Here is a 22,798-nt window from a genome sequence, read left to right as displayed (position 1 = left end):
CTGTACCTCAACATTGCAAATTTTTTGCAATAAACTACATAGATGAGATATGGTTGAGCTGTAAAGAAAAAATTATGCATTAGCAGGCACTTGGATTTGAACCAAGGACCTCTTGAACCTCTGCGCTCCAAGGTGGCTGCTCATTGACTGGATGAGGCGATTTTCTGCAAGAAACTACATTTGTGGGATATGGTTAAGTTGTAAAGCAAAAAAAATGTGTGTTAAGGGGCACTCGGATTTGAACCAAGGACCTCTTGATCTGCAGTCAAATGCTCTACCACTGAGCTATACCACCGCAACACAAAGCTTTCCAGTGTAAATGCACAGAGGGGGGATTCGAACCTAAGTCCGAACTAGCTCTTCGGCTTGCCTGTACTGTTCCAGTCAAATGTATCTGAACAGGTGGGAAAAAATTATTTTTTTAAATCAACTGGTGTCAAAAAGTTATACAGATTTGTAAGTTACATACATTTAAAGCTCTCAATCGTTCCAGTACTTATCATCTGCAAGCCCTGCGTGCCAAAAAGAGAGGGGGGCTCCAATTGTAGATATAGCAAGCCTAAGAAGTAGCTTGGTCTTAGGTTTGAGCCCCCCTTTGTGCATTTTCTCTTTTTGTCAAAACAACTGGTGCCAAAAAGGTATACAGGTTTGTTAGGTTCGAGCCCCCCCTTTGTGCATTTTCTCTTTTTGTCAAAACAACAGGTGCCAAAAAGTTATACAGATTTGTAAGTTACATACATTTAAAGCTCTCAATCGTTCCAGTACTTATCATCTGCGTGCCCTGCGTGCCAAAAAGAGAGGGGGGCTCCAATTGTAGATATAGCAAGCCTAAGAAGTAGCTTGGTCTGAGGTCTGAGCGCCCCTTTGTGCATTTTCTCTTTTTGTCAAAACAACTGGTGCCAAAAAGTTATACAGGTTTGTTAGGTCCGAGCCTCCCTTTGTGCATTTTCTCTTTTTGTCAAAACCTCTGGTGCCAAAAAGTTATACAGGTTTGTAAGTTACATACATTTAAAGCTCTCAATCATTCCAGTACTTATCATATGCGTGCCCTGCATGCCAAAAAAGAGGGGGGCTCGGATTGTAGATATAGCAAGCCTAAGAAGTAGCTCGGTCTGAGGTCCGAGCCCCCCTTTGTGCATTTTCTCATTTTGTCAAAACAGGCCAAGACCACTGTCATTGTTGCCAGTTTCCATGTAGCTTTCATGGTCTAGTGGTTAGAGCTGCTGCCTTGGGCATCCACAATGCTCCACCACTGAGCTATTGCTAAAAAATTAGCAATGTCTGTACCTCAACATTGCAAATTTTTTGCAATAAACTACATACATGAGATATGGTTGAGCTGTAAAGAAAAAATTATGCATTAGCAGGCACTTGGATTTGAACTAAGGACCTCTTGAACCTCTGCGCTCCAGGGTGGCTGCTCATTGACTGGATGAGGCGATTTTCAGCAAGAAACTACATTTGTGGGATATGGTTAAGTTGTAAAGCAAAAAAATGTGTGTTAGGGGGCACTTGGATTTGAACCAAGGACCTCTTGATCTGCAGTCAAATGCTCTACCACTGAGCTATACCCCCGCAACACAAAGCTTGCCAGTGTAAACGCGAAGAGGGGGGGATTCGAACCTAAGTCCGAATTAGCTCTTCGGCTTGCCTGTACTGTTCCAGTCAAATGTATCTGAACAGGTGGGAAAAAATTATTTTTTTAAATCAACTGGTGTCAAAAAGTTATACAGATTTGTAAGTTACATACATTTAAAGCTCTCAATCGTTCCAGTACTTATCATCTGCGTGCCCTGCGTGCCAAAAAGAGAGGGGGGCTCCAATTGTAGATATAGCAAGCCTAAGAAGTAGCTTGGTCTTAGGTTTGAGCCCCCCTTTGTGCATTTTCTCTTTTTGTCAAAACAACTGGTGCCAAAAAGTTATACAGGTTTGTTAGGTTCGAGCCCCCCCTTTCTGCATTTTCTCTTTTTGTCAAAACAACACGTGCCAAAAAGTTATACAGATTTGTAAGTTACATACATTTAAAGCTCTCAATCGTTCCAGTACTTATCATCTGCGTGCCCTGCGTGCCAAAAAGAGAGGGGGGCTCCAATTGTAGATATAGCAAGCCTAAGAAGTAGCTTGGTCTGAGGTCTGAGCCCCTTTGTGCATTTTCTCTTTTTGTCAAAACAACTGGTGCCAAAATGTTATACAGGTTTGTTAGGTCCGAGCCTCCCTTTGTGCATTTTCTCTTTTTGTCAAAACAACTGGTGCCAAAAAGTTATACAGGTTTGTAAGTTACATACATTTAAAGCTCTCAATCATTCCAGTACTTATCATCTGCGTGCCCTGCGTGCCAAAAAGAGAGGGGGGCTCGGATTGTAGATATAGCAAGCCTAAGAAGTAGCTCGGTCTGAGGTCCGAGCCCCCCTTTGTGCATTTTCTCATTTTGTCAAAACAGGCCAAGACCACTGTCATCGTTGCCAGTTTCCAGTTTCCAGTTTCCAGTTTCCAGGTAGCTTTCATGGTCTAGTGGTTAGAGCTGCTGCCTTGGAGCAAAGAGGTTGTGAATTCAAATCCTGTGAAGACCCTGAGGCTTGCAGCAGAGCATGGTGATGGAGTGAGAAATCGGTGGATGTTAAGGTAAGTGTGTGTGTGTGAAGTGGTTGATGGTTGGGCATCGAGAAGTGGAGAGGAAGAAGGTAGTTGGGATTTGAGTGAGTGGTGGTGGTAGTTGGAGTGAAGGGCTGGAGGCAATGGTGATTGGTAGAAGGGGAGACCTTTTTATTGGTATAAATAAAAAAGCAAATAAAAACCCCCACCTTTTTATTTTCAACATCCCACAACAGACACAACACCACTTTTGGTAGATCCACAACCTAGAATACTCCATTCTAGTGGATCACCGTCCACAATGCCCCACAACACTCTCTGACCACTTACCTTGAAAGCCTCCTCTCCTCAGTCCATCGATCTCCTCCAGTCCCACTGCTCTTCAATCTGCTCTCCTTGACATTCGCTTGACTTATTCCATCCATCGATATCTTTCAGTCCCATGATCCATGGCTCTCCAATCCTCCAGTCATCCCAGGTTCTCACGATCAATCTCATTTGACATCTTTCATCATCAGGGTCTTCACAGGATTCAAACTCACAACCTCTGCGCTCCAAGGCAGCAGCTCTAACCACAATGCCATGGGAGCTGCTTGGCAACAAAATGCAGAGACCAAGGTCTTGTCCTGTTTTGGCACACAGAGTAACTGCACCATGGAAGGGAGGAGAGGGTTTTGAGGGGGGGGGGAGATTTGAACCTTAGAAGTTCTATAGTTCTTTTCTGCCTGACCACAATGCTCCACCACTGAGCTATTGCTAAAAAATTAGCAATGTCTGTACCTCAACATTGCAAATTTTTTGCAATAAACTACATAGATGAGATATGGTTGAGCTGTAAAGAAAAAATTATGCATTAGCAGGCACTTGGATTTGAACCAAGGACCTCTTGAACCTCTGCGCTCCAGGGTGGCTGCTCATTGACTGGATGAGGCGATTTTCTGCAAGAAACTACATTTGTGGGATATGGTTAAGTTGTAAAGCAAAAAAAATGTGTGTTAGGGGGCACTCGGATTTGAACCAAGGACCTCTTGATCTGCAGTCAAATGCTCTACTACTGAGCTATACCACCGCAACACAAAGCTTTCCAGTGTAAACGCACAGAGGGGGGATTCGAACCTAAGTCCGAACTAGCTCTTCGTCTTGCCTGTACTGTTCCAGTCAAATGTATCTGAACAGGTGGGAAAAAATTATTTTTTTAAATCAACTGGTGTCAAAAAGTTATACAGATTTGTAAGTTACATACATTTAAAGCTCTCAATCGTTCCAGTACTTATCATCTGCGTGCCCTGCGTGCCAAAAAGAGAGGGGGGCTCCAATTGTAGATATAGCAAGCCTAAGAAGTAGCTTCGTCTTAGGTTTGAGCCCCCCTTTGTGCATTTTCTCTTTTTGTCAAAACAACAGGTGCCAAAAAGTTATACAGATTTGTAAGTTACATACATTTAAAGCTCTCAATCGTTCCAGTACTTATCATCTGCGTGCCCTGCGTGCCAAAAAGAGAGGGGGGCTCCAATTGTAGATATAGCAAGCCTAAGAAGTAGCTTGGTCTGAGCCCCCCTTTGTGCATTTTCTCTTTTTGTCAAAACAACTGGTGCCAAAAAGTTATACAGGTTTGTTAGGTTCGAGCCCCCCCTTTGTGCATTTTCTCTTTTTGTCAAAACAACAGGTGCCAAAAAGTTATACAGATTTGTAAGTTACATACATTTAAAGCTCTCAATCGTTCCAGTACTTATCATCTGCGTGCCCTGCGTGCCAAAAAGAGAGGGGGGCTCCAATTGTAGATATAGCAAGCCTAAGAAGTAGCTTGTTCTGAGGTCTGAGCCCCCCTTTGTGCATTTTCTCTTTTTGTCAAAACAACTGGTGCCAAAAAGTTATACAGGTTTGTTAGGTCCGAGCCTCCCTTTGTGCATTTTCTCTTTTTGTCAAAACAACTGGTGCCAAAAAGTTATACAGGTTTGTAAGTTACATACATTTAAAGCTCTCAATCATTCCAGTACTTATCATCTGCGTGCCCTGCGTGCCAAAAAAGAGGGGGGCTCGGATTGTAGATATAGCAAGCCTAAGAAGTAGCTCGGTCTGAGGTCCGAGCCCCCCTTTGTGCATTTTCTCATTTTGTCAAAACAGGCCAAGACCACTGTCATCGTTGCCAGTTTCCATGTAGCTTTCATGGTCTAGTGGTTAGAGCTGCTGCCTTGGAGCAAAGAGGTTGTGAGTTCAAATCCTGTGAAGACCCTGAGGCTGGCAGCAGAGCATGGTGATGGAGTGAGAAATCGGTGGAAGGTAAGTGTGTGTGTGTGAAGTGGTTGATGGTTGGGCATCCAGAAGGTGATGGAGAAGTGGATGTGATGTGGGTGGGGAGGAAGGTGCTGAGGAAGAAGGTTGTTGGGGTGTGAGTGAGTGGTGGTAGTTGGAGTGAAGGGCTGGAGGCAATGGTGATTGGTAGAAGGGGAGACCATTTTATTGGTATAAATAAAAAAGCAAATAAAAACCCCCACCTTTTTATTTTCAACATCCCACAACAGACACAACACCACTTTTGGTAGATCCACAACCTAGAATCCTCCATTCTAGTGGATCACCGTCCACAATGCCCCACAACACTCTCTGACCACTTACCTTGAAAGCCTCCTCTCCTCAGTCCATCGATCTCCTTCAGTCCCACTGCTCTCCAATCTGCTCTCCTTGACATTCGCTTGACTTATTCCATCCATCGATATCTTTCAGTCCCATGATCCTCCAATCCTCCAAGGTTCTCACGATCATTCTCATTTAACATCTTCCATCAACAGGGTTTTCACAGGATTCGAACTCACAACCTCTGCGCTCCAAGGCAGCAGCTCTAACCACAATGCCATGGGAGCTGCTTGGCAACAAAATGCAGAGACCAAGGTCTTGTCCTGTTTTGGCACACAGAGTAACTGCACAGAGGAAGGGAGGAGAAGGTTTTGAAAGGGGGGGGGGGGGAGATTTGAACCTGAGAAGTTCTATAGTTCTTTTCTGCCTGACCACAATGCTCCACCACTGAGCTATTGCTAAAAAATTAGCAATGTCTGTACCTCAACATTGCAAATTTTTTGCAATAAACTACATACATGAGATATGGTTGAGCTGTAAAGAAAAAAATATGCATTAGCAGGCACTTGGATTTGAACTAAGGACCTCTTGAACCTCTGCGCTCCAGGGTGGCTGCTCATTGACTGGATGAGGCGATTTTCTGCAAGAAACTACATTTGTGGGATATGGTTAAGTTGTAAAGCAAAAAAATGTGTGTTAGGGGGCACTTGGATTTGAACCAAGGACCTCTTGATCTGCAGTCAAATGCTCTACCACTGAGCTATACCCCCGCAACACAAAGCTTGCCAGTGTAAACGCACAGAGGGGGGATTCGAACCTAAGTCCGAATTAGCTCTTCGGCTTGCCTGTACTGTTCCAGTCAAATGTATCTGAACAGGTGGGAAAAAATTATTTTTTTAAATCAACTGGTGTCAAAAAGTTATACAGATTTGTAAGTTACATACATTTAAAGCTCTCAATCGTTCCAGTACTTATCATCTGCGTGCCCTGCGTGCCAAAAAGAGAGGGGGGCTCCAATTGTAGATATAGCAAGCCTAAGAAGTAGCTTGTTCTGAGGTCTGAGCCCCCCTTTGTGCATTTTCTCTTTTTGTCAAAACAACTGGTGCCAAAAAGTTATACAGGTTTGTTAGGTTCGAGCCCCCCCTTTCTGCATTTTCTCTTTTTGTCAAAACAACAGGTGCCAAAAAGTTATACAGATTTGTAAGTTACATACATTTAAAGCTCTCAATCGTTCCAGTACTTATCATCTGCGTGCCCTGCGTGCCAAAAAGAGAGGGGGGCTCCAATTGTAGATATATCAAGCCTAAGAAGTAGCTTGGTCTGAGGTCTGAGCCCCTTTGTGCATTTTCTCTTTTTGTCAAAACAACTGGTGCCAAAAAGTTATACAGGTTTGTTAGGTCCGAGCCTCCCTTTGTGCATTTTCTCTTTTTGTCAAAACAACTGGTGCCAAAAAGTTATACAGGTTTGTAAGTTACATACATTTAAAGCTCTCAATCATTCCAGTACTTATCATCTGCGTGCCCTGCGTGCCAAAAAGAGAGGGGGGCTCGGATTGTAGATATAGCAAGCCTAAGAAGTAGCTCGGTCTGAGGTCCGAGCCCCCCTTTGTGCATTTTCTCATTTTGTCAAAACAGGCCAAGACCACTGTCATCGTTGCCAGTTTCCAGTTTCCAGTTTCCAGTTTCCAGTTTCCAGTTTCCAGTTTCCAGTTTCCAGTTTCCAGTTTCCAGTTTCCAGTTTCCAGTTTCCAGTTTCCAGTTTCCAGTTTCCAGGTAGCTTTCATGGTCTAGTGGTTAGAGCTGCTGCTTTGGAGCAAAGAGGTTGTGAGTTCAAATCCTGTGAAGACCCTGAGGCTGGCAGCAGAGCATGGTGATGGAGTGAGAAATCGGTGGATGTTAAGGTAAGTGTGTGTGTGAAGTGGTTGATGGTTGGGCATCCAGAAGGTGATGGAGAAGTGGGTGGGGAGGAAGGTGCTGAGGAAGAAGGTAGTTGTGGTGTTAGTGAGTGGTGGTGGTGGTGGTAGTTGGAGTGAAGGGCTGGAGGCAATGGTGATTGGTAGAAGGGGAGACCATTTTATTGGTATAAAAAAAAAAAAGCAAATAAAAACCCCCACCTTTATATTTTCAACATCCCACAACAGACACAACACCACTTTTGGTAGATCCACAACCTAGAATCCTCCATTCTAGTGGATCACCGTTCACAATGCCCCACAACACTCTCTGACCACTTACCTTGAAAGCCTCCTCTCCTCAGTCCATCGATCTCCTCCAGTCCCACTGCTCTCCTTGACATCCGCTTGACTCAGTCCATCCATCGATAACTTTCAGTCCCATGATCCATGGCTCTCCAATCCTCCAGTCATCCCAGGTTCTCACGATCAATCTCATTTAACATCTTCCATCATCAGGATCTTCACAGGATTCGAACTCACAACCTCTGCGCCCCAAGGCAGCAGCTCTAACCACAATGCCATGGGAGCTGCTTGGCAACAAAATGCAGAGACCAAGGTCTTGTCCTGTTTTGGCACACAGAGTAACTGCACAGAGGAAGGGAGGAGAGGGTTTTGAGGGGGGGGGGGAGATTTGAACCTTAGAAGTTCTATAGTTCTTTTCTGCCTGACCACAATGCTCCACCACTGAGCTATTGCTAAAAAATTAACAATGTCTGTACCTCAACATTGCAAATTTTTTGCAATAAACTACATACATGAGATATGCTTGAGCTGTAAAGAAAAAATTATGCATTAGCAGGCACTTGGATTTGAACCAAGGACCTCTTGAACCTCTGCGCTCCAGGGTGGCTGCTCATTGACTGGATGAGGTGATTTTCTGCAAGAAACTACATTTGTGGGATATGGTTAAGTTGTAAAGCAAAACAATTTGTGCTAGGGGGCACTCGGATTTGAACCAAGGACCTCTTGATCTGCAGTCAAATGCTCTACCACTGAGCTATACCCCCGCAACACAAAGCTTTCCAGTGTAAACGCACAGATGGGGGATTCAAACCTAAGTCCGAACTAGCTCTTCGGCTTGCCTGTACTGTTCCAGTCAAATGTATCTGAACAGGTGGGAAAAAATTATTTTTTTAAATAAACTGTTGTCAAAAAGTTATACAGATTTGTAAGTTACATACATTTAAAGCTCTCAATCGTTCCAGTACTTATCATCTGCGTGCCCTGCGTGCCAAAAAGAGAGGGGGGCTCCAATTGTAGATATAGCAAGCCTTATGATATGGTTGAGCTGTAAAGAAAAAATTATGCATTAGCAGGCACTTGGATTTGAACTAAGGACCTTTTGAACCTCTGCGCTCCAGGGTGGCTGCTCATTGACTGGATGAGGCGATTTTCTGCAAGAAACTACATTTGTGGGATATGGTTAAGTTGTAAAGCAAAAAAATGTGTGTTAGGGGGCACTTGGATTTGAACCAAGGACCTCTTGATCTGCAGTCAAATGCTCTACCACTGAGCTATACCCCGCAACACAAAGCTTGCCAGTGTAAACGCACAGAGGGGGGATTCGAACCTAAGTCCGAACTAGCTCTTCGGCTTGCCTGTACTGTTCCAGTCAAATGTATCTGAACAGGTGGGAAAAAATTATTTTTTTAAATCAACTGGTGTCAAAAAGTTATACAGATTTGTAAGTTACATACATTTAAAGCTCTCAATCGTTCCAGTACTTATCATCTGCGTTCCCTGCGTGCCAAAAAGAGAGGGGGGCTCCAATTGTAGATATAGCAAGCCTAAGAAGTAGCTTGGTCTGAGCCCCCCTTTGTGCATTTTCTCTTTTTGTCAAAACAACTGGTGCCAAAAAGTTATACAGGTTTGTTAGGTTCGAGCCCCCCCTTTCTGCATTTTCTCTTTTTGTCAAAACAACAGGTGCCAAAAAGTTATACAGATTTGTAAGTTACATACATTTAAAGCTCTCAATCGTTCCAGTACTTATCATCTGCGTGCCCTGCGTGCCAAAAAGAGAGGGGGGCTCCAATTGTAAATATAGCAAGCCTAAGAAGTAGCTTGGTCTGAGGTCTGAGCCCCTTTGTGCATTTTCTCTTTTTGTCAAAACAACTGGTGCCAAAAAGTTATACAGGTTTGTTAGGTCCGAGCCTCCCTTTGTGCATTTTCTCTTTTTGTCAAAACAACTGGTGCCAAAAAGTTATACAGGTTTGTAAGTTACATACATTTAAAGCTCTCAATCATTCCAGTACTTATCATCTGCGTGCCCTGCGTGCCAAAAATAGAGGGGGGCTCGGATTGTAGATATAGCAAGCCTAAGAAGTAGCTCGGTCTGAGGTCCGAGCCCCCCTTTGTGCATTTTCTCATTTTGTCAAAACAGGCCAGGACCACTGTCATCGTTGCCAGTTTCCAGTTTCCAGTTGTTTCCAGTTTCCAGTTTCCAGTTGTTTCCAGTTTCCAGTTTCCAGTTTCCAGTTTCCAGTTTCCAGTTTCCAGTTGTTTCCAGTTGTTTCAAGTTTCCAGTTTCCAGTTTCCAGTTTCCAGTTTCCAGTTTCCAGTTTCCAGTTTCCAGGTAGCTTTCATGGTCTAGTGGTTAGAGCTGCTGCCTTGAAGCAAAGAGGTTGTGAGTTCAAATCCTGTGAAGACCCTGAGGCTGGCAGCAGAGCATGGTGATGGAGTGAGAAATCGGTGGATGTTAAGGTAAGTGTGTGTGTGTGTGAAGTGGTTGATGGTTGGGCATCCAGAAGGTGATGGAGAAGTGGATGTGATGTGGGTGGGGAGGAAGGTGCTGAGGAAGAAGGTCGTTGGGGTGTGAGTGAGTGGTGGTGGTAGTTGGAGTGAAGGGCTGGAGGCAATGGTGATTGGTAGAAGGGGAGACCATTTTATTGGTATAAATAAAAAAGCAAATAAAAACCCCCACCTTTTTATTTTTAACATCCCACAACAGACACAACACCACTTTTGGTAGATCCACAACCTAGAATCCTCCATTCTAGTGGATCACCGTCCACAATGCCCCACAACACTCTCTGACCACTTACCTTGAAAGCCTCCTCTCCTCAGTCCATCGATCTCCTCCAGTCCCACTGCTCTCCAATCTGCTCTCCTTGACATTCGCTTGACTTATTCCATCCATCGATATCTTTCAGTCCCATGATCCATGGCTCTCCAATCCTCCAGTCATCCCAGGTTCTCACGATCAATCTCATTTAACATCTTCCATCATCAGGAACTTCACAGGATTCAAACTCACAACCTCTGCGCTCCAAGGCAGCAGCTCTAACCACAATGCCATGGGAGCTGCTTGGCAACAAAAGGCAGAGACCAAGGTCTTGTCCTGCTTTGGCACACAGAGTAACTGCACAGAGGAAGAGAGGAGAGGGTTTTGAGGGGGGGGGAGATTTGAACCTTAGAAGTTCTATAGTTCTTTTCTGCCTGACCACAATGCTCCACCACTGAGCTATTGCTAAAAAATTAGCAATATCTGTACCTCAACATTGCAAATTTTTTGCAATAAACTACATACATGAGATATGGTTGAGCTGTAAAGAAAAAATTATGCATTAGCAGGCACTTGGATTTGAACCAAGGACCTCTTGAACCTCTACGCTCCAGGGTGGCTGCTCATTGACTGGATGATGCGATTTTCTGCAAGAAATTTGTGGGATATGGTTAAGTTGTAAAGCAAAAAAATGTGTGTTAGGGGGCACTCGGATTTGAACCAAGGACCTCTTGATCTGCAGTCAAATGCTCTACAACTGAGCTATACCCCGCAACACAAAGCTTTCCAGTGTAAACGCACAGAGGGGGGGATTCGAACCTAAGTCCGAACTAGCTCTTCGGCTTGCCTGTACTGTTCCAGTCAAATGTATCTGAACAGGTGGGAAAAAAATATTTTTTTAAATCAACTGGTGTCAAAAAGTTATACAGATTTGTAAGTTACATACATTTAAAGCTCTCAATCGTTCCAATACTTATCATCTGCGTGCCCTGCGTGCCAAAAAGAGAGGGGGGCTCCAATTGTAGATATAGCAAGCCTAAGAAGTAGCTTGGTCTTAGGTTTGAGCCCCCCTTTGTGCATTTTCTCTTTTTGTCAAAACAACTGGTGCCAAAAAGTTATACAGGTTTGTTAGGTTCGAGCCCCCCCTTTGTGCATTTTCTCTTTTTGTCAAAACAACAGGTGCCAAAAAGTTATACAGATTTGTAAGTTACATACATTTAAAGCTCTCAATCGTTCCAGTACTTATCATCTGCGTGCCCTGCGTGCCAAAAAGAGAGGGGGGCTCCAATTGTAGATATAGCAAGCCTAAGAAGTAGCTTGTTCTGAGGTCTGAGCCCCCCTTTGTGCATTTTCTCTTTTTGTCAAAACAACTGGTGCCAAAAAGTTATACAGGTTTGTTAGGTCCGAGCCTCCCTTTGTGCATTTTCTCTTTTTGTCAAAACAACTGGTGCCAAAAAGTTATACAGGTTTGTAAGTTACATACATTTAAAGCTCTCAATCATTCCAGTACTTATCATCTGCGTGCCCTGCGTGCCAAAAAAGAGGGGGGCTCGGATTGTAGATATAGCAAGCCTAAGAAGTAGCTCGGTCTGAGGTCCGAGCCCCCCTTTGTGCATTTTCTCATTTTGTCAAAACAGGCAAAGACCACTGTCATCGTTGCCAGTTTCCATGTAGCTTTCATGGTCTAGTGGTTAGAGCTGCTGCCTTGGAGCAAAGAGGTTGTGAGTTCAAATCCTGTGAAGACCCTGAGGCTGGCAGCAGAGCATGGTGATGGAGTGAGAAATCGGTGGATGGTAAGTGTGTGTGTGTGAAGTGGTTGATGGTTGGGCATCCAGAAGGTGATGGAGAAGTGGATGTGATGTGGGTGGGGAGGAAGGTGCTGAGGAAGAAGGTAGTTGGGGTGTTAGTGAGTGGTGGTGGTGGTAGTTGGAGTGAAGGGCTGGAGGCAATGGTGATTGGTAGAAGGGGAGACCATTTTATTGGTATAAAAAAAAAAAAGCAAATAAAAACCCCCACCTTTATATTTTCAACATCCCACAACAGACACAACACCACTTTTGGTAGATCCACAACCTAGAATCCTCCATTCTAGTGGATCACCGTCCACAATGCCCCACAACACTCTCTGACCACTTACCTTGAAAGCCTCCTCTCCTCAGTCCATCGATCTCCTCCAGTCCCACTGCTCTCCAATCTGCTCTCCTTGACATTCACTTGACTTATTCCATCCATCGATATCTTTCAGTCCCATGATCCTCCAATCCTCCAAGGTTCTCACGATCATTCTCATTTAACATCTTCCATCAACAGGGTTTTCACAGGATTCGAACTCACAACCTCTGCGCTCCAAGGCAGCAGCTCTAACCACAATGCCATGGGAGCTGCTTGGCAACAAAATGCAGAGACCAAGGTCTTGTCCTGTTTTGGCACACAGAGTAACTGCACAGAGGAAGGGAGGAGAAGGTTTTGAAAGGGGGGGGGGGGAGATTTGAACCTGAGAAGTTCTATAGTTCTTTTCTGCCTGACCACAATGCTCCACCACTGAGCTATTGCTAAAAAATTAGCAATGTCTGTACCTCAACATTGCAAATTTTTTGCAATAAACTACATACATGAGATATGGTTGAGCTGTAAAGAAAAAAATATGCATTAGCAGGCACTTGGATTTGAACTAAGGACCTCTTGAACCTCTGCGCTCCAGGGTGGCTGCTCATTGACTGGATGAGGCGATTTTCTGCAAGAAACTACATTTGTGGGATATGGTTAAGTTGTAAAGCAAAAAAATGTGTGTTAGGGGGCACTTGGATTTGAACCAAGGACCTCTTGTTCTGCAGTCAAATGCTCTACCACTGAGCTATACCCCCGCAACACAAAGCTTGCCAGTGTAAACGCACAGAGGGGGGATTCGAACCTAAGTCCGAACTAGCTCTTCGGCTTGCCTGTACTGTTCCAGTCAAATGTATCTGAACAGGTGGGAAAAAATTTTTTTTTTAAATCAACTGGTGTCAAAAAGTTATACAGATTTGTAAGTTACATACATTTAAAGCTCTCAATCGTTCCAGTACTTATCATCTGCGTGCCCTGCGTGCCAAAAAGAGAGGGGGGCTCCAATTGTAGATATAGCAAGCCTAAGAAGTAGCTTGTTCTGAGGTCTGAGCCCCCCTTTGTGCATTTTCTCTTTTTGTCAAAACAACTGGTGCCAAAAAGTTATACAGGTTTGTTAGGTTCGAGCCCCCCCTTTCTGCATTTTCTCTTTTTGTCAAAACAACAGGTGCCAAAAAGTTATACAGATTTGTAAGTTACATACATTTAAAGCTCTCAATCGTTCCAGTACTTATCATCTGCGTGCCCTGCGTGCCAAAAAGAGAGGGGGGCTCCAATTGTAGATATATCAAGCCTAAGAAGTAGCTTGGTCTGAGGTCTGAGCCCCTTTGTGCATTTTCTCTTTTTGTCAAAACAACTGGTGCCAAAAAGTTATACAGGTTTGTTAGGTCCGAGCCTCCCTTTGTGCATTTTCTCTTTTTGTCAAAACAACTGGTGCCAAAAAGTTATACAGGTTTGTAAGTTACATACATTTAAAGCTCTCAATCATTCCAGTACTTATCATCTGCGTGCCCTGCGTGCCAAAAAGAGAGGGGGGCTCGGATTGTAGATATAGCAAGCCTAAGAAGTAGCTCGGTCTGAGGTCCGAGCCCCCCTTTGTGCATTTTCTCATTTTGTCAAAACAGGCCAAGACCACTGTCATCGTTGCCAGTTTCCAGTTTCCAGTTTCCAGTTTCCAGTTTCCAGTTTCCAGTTTCCAGTTTCCAGTTTCCAGTTTCCAGGTAGCTTTCATGGTCTGGTGGTTAGAGCTGCTGCCTTGGAGCAAAGAGGATGTGAGTTCAAATCCTGTGAAGACCCTGAGGCTGGCAGCAGAGCATGGTGATGGAGTGAGAAATCGGTGGATGTTAAGGTAAGTGTGTGTGTGAAGTGGTTGATGGTTGGGCATCCAGAAGGTGATGGAGAAGTGGGTGGGGAGGAAGGTGCTGAGGAAGAAGGTAGTTGGGGTGTTAGTGAGTGGTGGTGGTGGTAGTTGGAGTGAAGGGCTGGAGGCAATGGTGATTGGTAGAAGGGGAGACCATTTTATTGGTATAAAAAAAAAAAAAGCAAATAAAAACCCCCACCTTTATATTTTCAACATCCCACAACAGACACAACACCACTTTTGGTAGATCCACAACCTAGAATCCTCCATTCTAGTGGATCACCGTCCACAATGCCCCACAACACTCTCTGACCACTTACCTTGAAAGCCTCCTCTCCTCAGTCCATCGATCTCCTCCAGTTCCACTGCTCTCCTTGACATCCGCTTGACTCAGTCCATCCATCGATTTCTTTCAGTCCCATGATCCATGGCTCTCCAATCCTCCAGTCATCCCAGGTTCTCACGATCAATCTCATTTAACATCTTCCATCATCAGGATCTTCACAGGATTCGAACTCACAACCTCTGCGCCCCAAGGCAGCAGCTCTAACCACAATGCCATGGGAGCTGCTTGGCAACAAAATGCAGAGACCAAGGTCTTGTCCTGTTTTGGCACACAGAGTAACTGCACAGAGGAAGGGAGGAGAGGGTTTTGAGGGGGGGGGGGGAGATTTGAACCTTAGAAGTTCTATAGTTCTTTTCTGCCTGACCACAATGCTCCACCACTGAGCTATTGCTAAAAAATTAACAATGTCTGTACCTCAACATTGCAAATTTTTTGCAATAAACTACATACATGAGATATGGTTGAGCTGTAAAGAAAAAATTATGCATTAGCAGGCACTTGGATTTGAACCAAGGACCTCTTGAACCTCTGCGCTCCAGGGTGGCTGCTCATTGACTGGATGAGGTGATTTTCTGCAAGAAACTACATTTGTGGGATATGGTTAAGTTGTAAAGCAAAAAAATTTGTGCTAGGGGGCACTCGGATTTGAACCAAGGACCTCTTGATCTGCAGTCAAATGCTCTACCACTGAGCTATACCCCAGCAACACAAAGCTTTCCAGTGTAAACGCACAGATGGGGGATTCGAACCTAAGTCCGAACTAGCTCTTCGGCTTGCCTGTACTGTTCCAGTCAAATGTATCTGAACAGGTGGGAAAAAATTATTTTTTTAAATAAACTGTTGTCAAAAAGTTATACAGATTTGTAAGTTACATACATTTAAAGCTCTCAATCGTTCCAGTACTTATCATCTGCGTGCCCTGCGTGCCAAAAAGAGAGGGGGGCTCCAATTGTAGATATAGCAAGCCTTATGATATGGTTGAGCTGTAAAGAAAAAATTATGCATTAGCAGGCACTTGGATTTGAACTAAGGACCTCTTGAACCTCTGCGCTCCAGGGTGGCTGCTCATTGACTGGATGAGGCGATTTTCTGCAAGAAACTACATTTGTGGGATATGGTTAAGTTGTAAAGCAAAAAAATGTGTGTTAGGGGGCACTTGGATTTGAACCAAGGACCTCTTGATCTGCAGTCAAATGCTCTACCACTGAGCTATACCCCCGCAACACAAAGCTTGCCAGTGTAAACGCACAGAGGGGGGATTCGAACCTAAGTCCGAATTAGCTCTTCGGCTTGCCTGTACTGTTCCAGTCAAATGTATCTGAACAGGTGGGAAAAAATTATTTTTTTAAATCAACTGGTGTCAAAAAGTTATACAGATTTGTAAGTTACATACATTTAAAGCTCTCAATCGTTCCAGTACTTATCATCTGCGTGCCCTGCGTGCCAAAAAGAGAGGGGGGCTCCAATTCTAGATATAGCAAGCCTAAGAAGTAGCTTGTTCTGAGGTCTGAGCCCCCCTTTGTGCATTTTCTCTTTTTGTCAAAACAACTGGTGCCAAAAAGTTATACAGGTTTGTTAGGTTCGAGCCCCCCCTTTCTGCATTTTCTCTTTTTGTCAAAACAACAGGTGCCAAAAAGTTATACAGATTTGTAAGTTACATACATTTAAAGCTCTCAATCGTTCCAGTACTTATCATCTGCGTGCCCTGCGTGCCAAAAAGAGAGGGGGGCTCCAATTGTAGATATATCAAGCCTAAGAAGTAGCTTGGTCTGAGGTCTGAGCCCCTTTGTGCATTTTCTCTTTTTGTCAAAACAACTGGTGCCAAAAAGTTATACAGGTTTGTTAGGTCCGAGCCTCCCTTTGTGCATTTTCTCTTTTTGTCAAAACAACTGGTGCCAAAAAGTTATACAGGTTTGTAAGTTACATACATTTAAAGCTCTCAATCATTCCAGTACTTATCATCTGCGTGCCCTGCGTGCCAAAAAGAGAGGGGGGCTCGGATTGTAGATATAGCAAGCCTAAGAAGTAGCTCGGTCTGAGGTCCGAGCCCCCCTTTGTGCATTTTCTCATTTTGTCAAAACAGGCCAAGACCACTGTCATCGTTGCCAGTTTCCAGTTTCCAGTTTCCAGTTTCCAGTTTCCAGTTTCCAGTTTCCAGTTTCCAGTTTCCAGTTTCCAGTTTCCAGTTTCCAGTTTCCAGCAGGTAGCTTTCATGGTCTAGCGGTTAGAGCTGCTGCTTTGGAGCAAAGAGGTTGTGAGTTCAAATCCTGTGAAGACCCTGAGGCTGGCAGCAGAGCATGGTGATGGAGTGAGAAATCGGTGGATGTTAAGGTAAGTGTGTGTGTGAAGTGGTTGATGGTTGGGCATCCAGAAGGTGATGGAGAAGTGGGTGGGGAGGAAGGTGCTGAGGAAGAAGGTAGTTGGGGTGTTAGTGAGTGGTGGTGGTGGTAGTTGGAGTGAAGGGCTGGAGGCAATGGTGATTGGTAGAAGGGGAGACCATTTTATTGGTATAAAAAAAAAAAAAGCAAATAAAAACCCCCACCTTTATATTTTCAACATCCCACAACAGACACAACACCACTTTTGGTAGATCCACAACCTAGAATCCTCCATTCTAGTGGATCACCGTCCACAATGCCCCACAACACTCTCTGACCACTTACCTTGAAAGCCTCCTCTCCTCAGTCCATCGATCTCCTCCAGTCCCACTGCTCTCCTTGACATCCGCTTGACTCATTCCATCCATCGATATCTTTCAGTCCCATGATTCATGGCTCTCCAATCCTCCAGTCATCCCAGGTTCTCACGATCAATCTCATTTAACATGTTCCATCATCAGGATCTTCACAGGATTCGAACTCACAACCTCTGCGCCCCAAGGCAGCAGCTCTAACCACAATGCCATGGGAGCTGCTTGGCAACAAAATGCAGAGACCAAGGTCTTGTCCTGTTTTGGCACACAGAGTAACTGCACAGAGGAAGGGAGGAGAGGGTTTTGAGGGGGGGGGGGGGGGGAGATTTGAACCTTAGAAGTTCTATAGTTCTTTTCTGCCTGACCACAATGCTCCACCACTGAGCTATTGCTAAAAAATTAACAATGTCTGTACCTCAACATTGCAAATTTTTTGCAATAAACTACATACATGAGATATGGTTGAGCTGTAAAGAAAAAATTATGCATTAGCAGGCACTTGGATTTGAACCAAGGACCTCTTGAACCTCTGCGCTCCAGGGTGGCTGCTCATTGACTGGATGAGGCGATTTTCTGCAAGAAACTACATTTGTGGGATATGGTTAAGTTGTAAAGCAAAAAAATTTGTGCTAGGGGGCACTCGGATTTGAACCAAGGACCTCTTGATCTGCAGTCAAATGCTCTACCACTGAGCTATACCCCCGCAACACAAAGCTTTCCACTGTAAACGCACAGATGGGGGATTCGAACCTAAGTCCGAACTAGCTCTTCGGCTTGCCTGTACTGTTCCAGTCAAATGTATCTGAACAGGTGGGAAAAAATTATTTTTTTAAATAAACTGTTGTCAAAAAGTTATACAGATTTGTAAGTTACATACATTTAAAGCTCTCAATCGTTCCAGTACTTATCATCTGCGTGCCCTGCGTGCCAAAAAGAGAGGGGGGCTCCAATTGTAGATATAGCAAGCCTTATGATATGGTTGAGCTGTAAAGAAAAAATAATGCATTAGCAGGCACTTGGATTTGAACTAAGGACCTTTTGAACCTCTGCGCTCCAGGGTGGCTGCTCATTGACTGGATGAGGCGATTTTCTGCAAGAAACTACATTTGTGGGATATGGTTAAGTTGTAAAGCAAAAAAATGTGTGTTAGGGGGCACTTGGATTTGAACCAAGGACCTCTTGATCTGCAGTCAAATGCTCTACCACTGAGCTATACCCCGCAACACAAAGCTTGCCAGTGTAAACGCACAGAGGGGGGATTCGAACCTAAGTCCGAACTAGCTCTTCGGCTTGCCTGTACTGTTCCAGTCAAATGTATCTGAACAGGTGGGAAAAAATTATTTTTTTAAATCAACTGGTGTCAAAAAGTTATACAGATTTGTAAGTTACATACATTTAAAGCTCTCAATCGTTCCAGTACTTATCATCTGCGTGCCCTGCGTGCCAAAAAGAGAGGGGGGCTCCAATTGTAGATATAGCAAGCCTAAGAAGTAGCTTGGTCTTAGGTTTGAGCCCCCGTTTGTGCATTTTCTCTTTTTGTCAAAACAACTGGTGCCAAAAAGTTATACAGGTTTGTTAGGTTCGAGCCCCCCCTTTCTGCATTTTCTCTTTTTGTCAAAACAACAGGTGCCAAAAAGTTATACAGATTTGTAAGTTACATACATTTAAAGCTCTCAATCGTTCCAGTACTTATCATCTGCGTGCCCTGCGTGCCAAAAAGAGAGGGGGGCTCCAATTGTAAATATAGCAAGCCTAAGAAGTAGCTTGGTCTGAGGTCTGAGCCCCTTTGTGCATTTTCTCTTTTTGTCAAAACAACTGGTGCCAAAAAGTTATACAGGTTTGTTAGGTCCGAGCCTCCCTTTGTGCATTTTCTCTTTTTGTCAAAACAACTGGTGCCAAAAAGTTATACAGGTTTGTAAGTTACATACATTTAAAGCTCTCAATCATTCCAGTACTTATCATCTGCGTGCCCTGCGTGCCAAAAAGAGAGGGGGGCTCGGATTGTAGATATAGCAAGCCTAAGAAGTAGCTCGGTCTGAGGTCCGAGCCCCCCTTTGTGCATTTTCTCATTTTGTCAAAACAGGCCAGGACCACTGTCATCGTTGCCAGTTTCCAGTTTCCAGTTTCCAGTTTCCAGTTTCCAGTTTCCAGTTTCCAGTTTCCAGTTTCCAGTTTCCAGTTTCCAGTTTCCAGTTTCCAGGTAGCTTTCATGGTCTAGTGGTTAGAGCTGCTGCCTTGGAGCAAAGAGGTTGTGAGTTCAAATCCTGTGAAGACCCTGAGGCTGGCAGCAGAGCATGGTGATGGAGTGAGAAATCGGTGGATGTTAAGGTAAGTGTGTGTGTGTGTGTGTGAAGTGGTTGATGGTTGGGCATCCAGAAGGTGATGGAGAAGGTGATGTGGGTGGGGAGGAAGGTGCTGAGGAAGAAGGTCGTTGGGGTGTGAGTGAGTGGTAGTTGGAGTGAAGGGCTGGAGGCAATGGTGATTGGTAGAAGGGGAGACCATTTTATTGGTATAAATAAAAAAGCAAATAAAACCCCCCACCTTTTTATTTTTAACATCCCACAACAGACACAACACCACTTTTGGTAGATCCACAACCTAGAATCCTCCATTCTAGTGGATCACCGTCCACAATGCCCCACAACACTCTCTGACCACTTACCTTGAAAGCCTCCTCTCCTCAGTCCATCGATCTCCTCCAGTCCCACTGCTCTCCAATTTGCTCTCCTTGACATTCGCTTGACTTATTCCATCCATCGATATCTTTCAGTCCCATGATCCATGGCTCTCCAATCCTCCAGTCATCCCAGGTTCTCACGATCAATCTCATTTAACATCTTCCATCATCAGGAACTTCACAGGATTCAAACTCACAACCTCTGCGCTCCAAGGCAGCAGCTCTAACCACAATGCCATGGGAGCTGCTTGGCAACAAAAGGCAGAGACCAAGGTCTTGTCCTGCTTTGGCACACAGAGTAACTGCACAGAGGAAGAGAGGAGAGGCTTTTGAGGGGGGGGGAGATTTGAACCTTAGAAGTTCTATAGTTCTTTTCTGCCTGACCACAATGCTCCACCACTGAGCTATTGCTAAAAAATTAGCAATATCTGTACCTCAACATTGCAAATTTTTTGCAATAAACTACATACATGAGATATGGTTGAGCTGTAAAGAAAAAATTATGCATTAGCAGGCACTTGGATTTGAACCAAGGACCTCTTGAACCTCTACGCTCCAGGGTGGCTGCTCATTGACTGGATGATGCGATTTTCTGCAAGAAATTTGTGGGATATGGTTAAGTTGTAAAGCAAAAAAATGTGTGTTAGGGGGCACTCGGATTTGAACCAAGGACCTCTTGATCTGCAGTCAAATGCTCTACAACTGAGCTATACCCCGCAACACAAAGCTTTCCAGTGTAAACGCACAGAGGGGGGGATTCGAACCTAAGTCCGAACTAGCTCTTCGGCTTGCCTGTACTGTTCCAGTCAAATGTATCTGAACAGGTGGGAAAAAAATATTTTTTTAAATCAACTGGTGTCAAAAAGTTATACAGATTTGTAAGTTACATACATTTAAAGCTCTCAATCGTTCCAATACTTATCATCTGCGTGCCCTGCGTGCCAAAAAGAGAGGGGGGCTCCAATTCTAGATATAGCAAGCCTAAGAAGTAGCTTGTTCTGAGGTCTGAGCCCCCCTTTGTGCATTTTCTCTTTTTGTCAAAACAACTGGTGCCAAAAAGTTATACAGGTTTGTTAGGTTCGAGCCCCCCCTTTCTGCATTTTCTCTTTTTGTCAAAACAACAGGTGCCAAAAAGTTATACAGATTTGTAAGTTACATACATTTAAAGCTCTCAATCGTTCCAGTACTTATCATCTGCGTGCCCTGCGTGCCAAAAAGAGAGGGGGGCTCCAATTGTAGATATATCAAGCCTAAGAAGTAGCTTGGTCTGAGGTCTGAGCCCCTTTGTGCATTTTCTCTTTTTGTCAAAACAACTGGTGCCAAAAAGTTATACAGGTTTGTTAGGTCCGAGCCTCCCTTTGTGCATTTTCTCTTTTTGTCAAAACAACTGGTGCCAAAAAGTTATACAGGTTTGTAAGTTACATACATTTAAAGCTCTCAATCATTCCAGTACTTATCATCTGCGTGCCCTGCGTGCCAAAAAGAGAGGGGGGCTCGGATTGTAGATATAGCAAGCCTAAGAAGTAGCTCGGTCTGAGGTCCGAGCCCCCCTTTGTGCATTTTCTCATTTTGTCAAAACAGGCCAAGACCACTGTCATCGTTGCCAGTTTCCAGTTTCCAGTTTCCAGTTTCCAGTTTCCAGTTTCCAGTTTCCAGTTTCCAGTTTCCAGGTAGCTTTCATGGTCTAGTGGTTAGAGCTGCTGCTTTGGAGCAAAGAGGTTGTGAGTTCAAATCCTGTGAAGACCCTGAGGCTGGCAGCAGAGCATGGTGATGGAGTGAGAAATCGGTGGATGTTAAGGTAAGTGTGTGTGTGAAGTGGTTGATGGTTGGGCATCCAGAAGGTGATGGAGAAGTGGGTGGGGAGGAAGGTGCTGAGGAAGAAGGTAGTTGGGGTGTTAGTGAGTGGTGGTGGTGGTAGTTGGAGTGAAGGGCTGGAGGCAATGGTGATTGGTAGAAGGGGAGACCATTTTATTGGTATAAAAAAAAAAGCAAATAAAAACCCCCACCTTTATATTTTCAACATCCCACAACAGACACAACAACACTTTTGGTAGATCCAAAACCTAGAATCCTCCATTCTAGTGGATCACCGTCCACAATGCCCCACAACACTCTCTGACCACTTACCTTGAAAGCCTCCTCTCCTCAGTCCATCGATCTCCTCCAGTCCCACTGCTCTCCTTGACATCCGCTTGACTCAGTCCATCCATCGATATCTTTCAGTCCCATGATCCATGGCTCTCCAATCCTCCAGTCATCCCAGGTTCTCACGATCAATCTCATTTAACATATTCCATCATCAGGATCTTCACAGGATTCAAACTCACAACCTCTGCGCCCCAAGGCAGCAGCTCTAACCACAATGCCATGGGAGCTGCTTGGCAACAAAATGCAGAGACCAAGGTCTTGTCCTGTTTTGGCACACAGAGTAACTGCACAGAGGAAGAGAGGAGAGGGTTTTGAGGGGGGGGGGAGATTTGAACCTTAGAAGTTCTATAGTTCTTTTCTGCCTGACCACAATGCTCCACCACTGAGCTATTGCTAAAAAATTAGCAATATCTGTACCTCAACATTGCAAATTTTTTGCAATAAACTACATACATGAGATATGGTTGAGCTGTAAAGAAAAAATTATGCATTAGCAGGCACTTGGATTTGAATAAAGGACCTCTTGAACCTCTGCGCTCCAGGGTGGCTGCTCATTGACTGGATGAGGCGATTTTCTGCAAGAAATTTGTGGGATATGGTTAAGTTGTAAAGCAAAAAAAATTTTGTTAGGGGGCACTCGGATTTGAACCAAGGACCTCTTGTTCTGCAGTCAAATGCTCTACAACTGAGCTATACCCCCGCAACACAAAGCTTTCCAGTGTAAACGCACAGAGGGGGGGATTCGAACCTAAGTCCGAACTAGCTCTTCGGCTTGCCTGTACTGTTCCAGTCAAATGTATCTGAACAGGTGGGAAAAAAATATTTTTTTAAATCAACTGGTGTCAAAAAGTTA

The 22,798-nt window shown here is 44.3% G+C and overlaps 6 non-coding genes across 6 annotated transcripts; all 6 read right to left on the bottom strand.

Moving 5' to 3' along the window:
* Positions 1-1,503: 1,503 nt before the first annotated feature.
* TRNAC-GCA (transfer RNA cysteine (anticodon GCA)) lies at positions 1,504-1,575 on the bottom strand. Its single transcript has one exon. It is a non-coding gene; the product is annotated as a tRNA-Cys (tRNA).
* Positions 1,576-5,861: 4,286 nt separating this feature from the next.
* Positions 5,862-5,933, bottom strand: TRNAC-GCA (transfer RNA cysteine (anticodon GCA)). The gene has a single exon. It is a non-coding gene; the product is annotated as a tRNA-Cys (tRNA).
* A 2,119-nt stretch (positions 5,934-8,052) lies between these two features.
* On the bottom strand, positions 8,053-8,124 carry TRNAC-GCA (transfer RNA cysteine (anticodon GCA)). Its single transcript has one exon. It is a non-coding gene; the product is annotated as a tRNA-Cys (tRNA).
* Positions 8,125-15,054: 6,930 nt separating this feature from the next.
* Positions 15,055-15,132, bottom strand: TRNAC-GCA (transfer RNA cysteine (anticodon GCA)). The gene has a single exon. It is a non-coding gene; the product is annotated as a tRNA-Cys (tRNA).
* A 443-nt stretch (positions 15,133-15,575) lies between these two features.
* TRNAC-GCA (transfer RNA cysteine (anticodon GCA)) lies at positions 15,576-15,647 on the bottom strand. Its single transcript has one exon. It is a non-coding gene; the product is annotated as a tRNA-Cys (tRNA).
* A 2,104-nt stretch (positions 15,648-17,751) lies between these two features.
* TRNAC-GCA (transfer RNA cysteine (anticodon GCA)) lies at positions 17,752-17,823 on the bottom strand. Its single transcript has one exon. It is a non-coding gene; the product is annotated as a tRNA-Cys (tRNA).
* Positions 17,824-22,798: the final 4,975 nt, after the last annotated feature.

The sequence above is a fragment of the Hyla sarda genome, unplaced genomic scaffold (assembly GCF_029499605.1).
Source record: "Hyla sarda isolate aHylSar1 unplaced genomic scaffold, aHylSar1.hap1 scaffold_1062, whole genome shotgun sequence".
NCBI lineage: Eukaryota > Metazoa > Chordata > Amphibia > Anura > Hylidae > Hyla > Hyla sarda.
The sequence above is the reverse complement of the archived record's forward strand: the minus strand, read 5'-3'. Positions and strand labels throughout refer to the sequence as shown.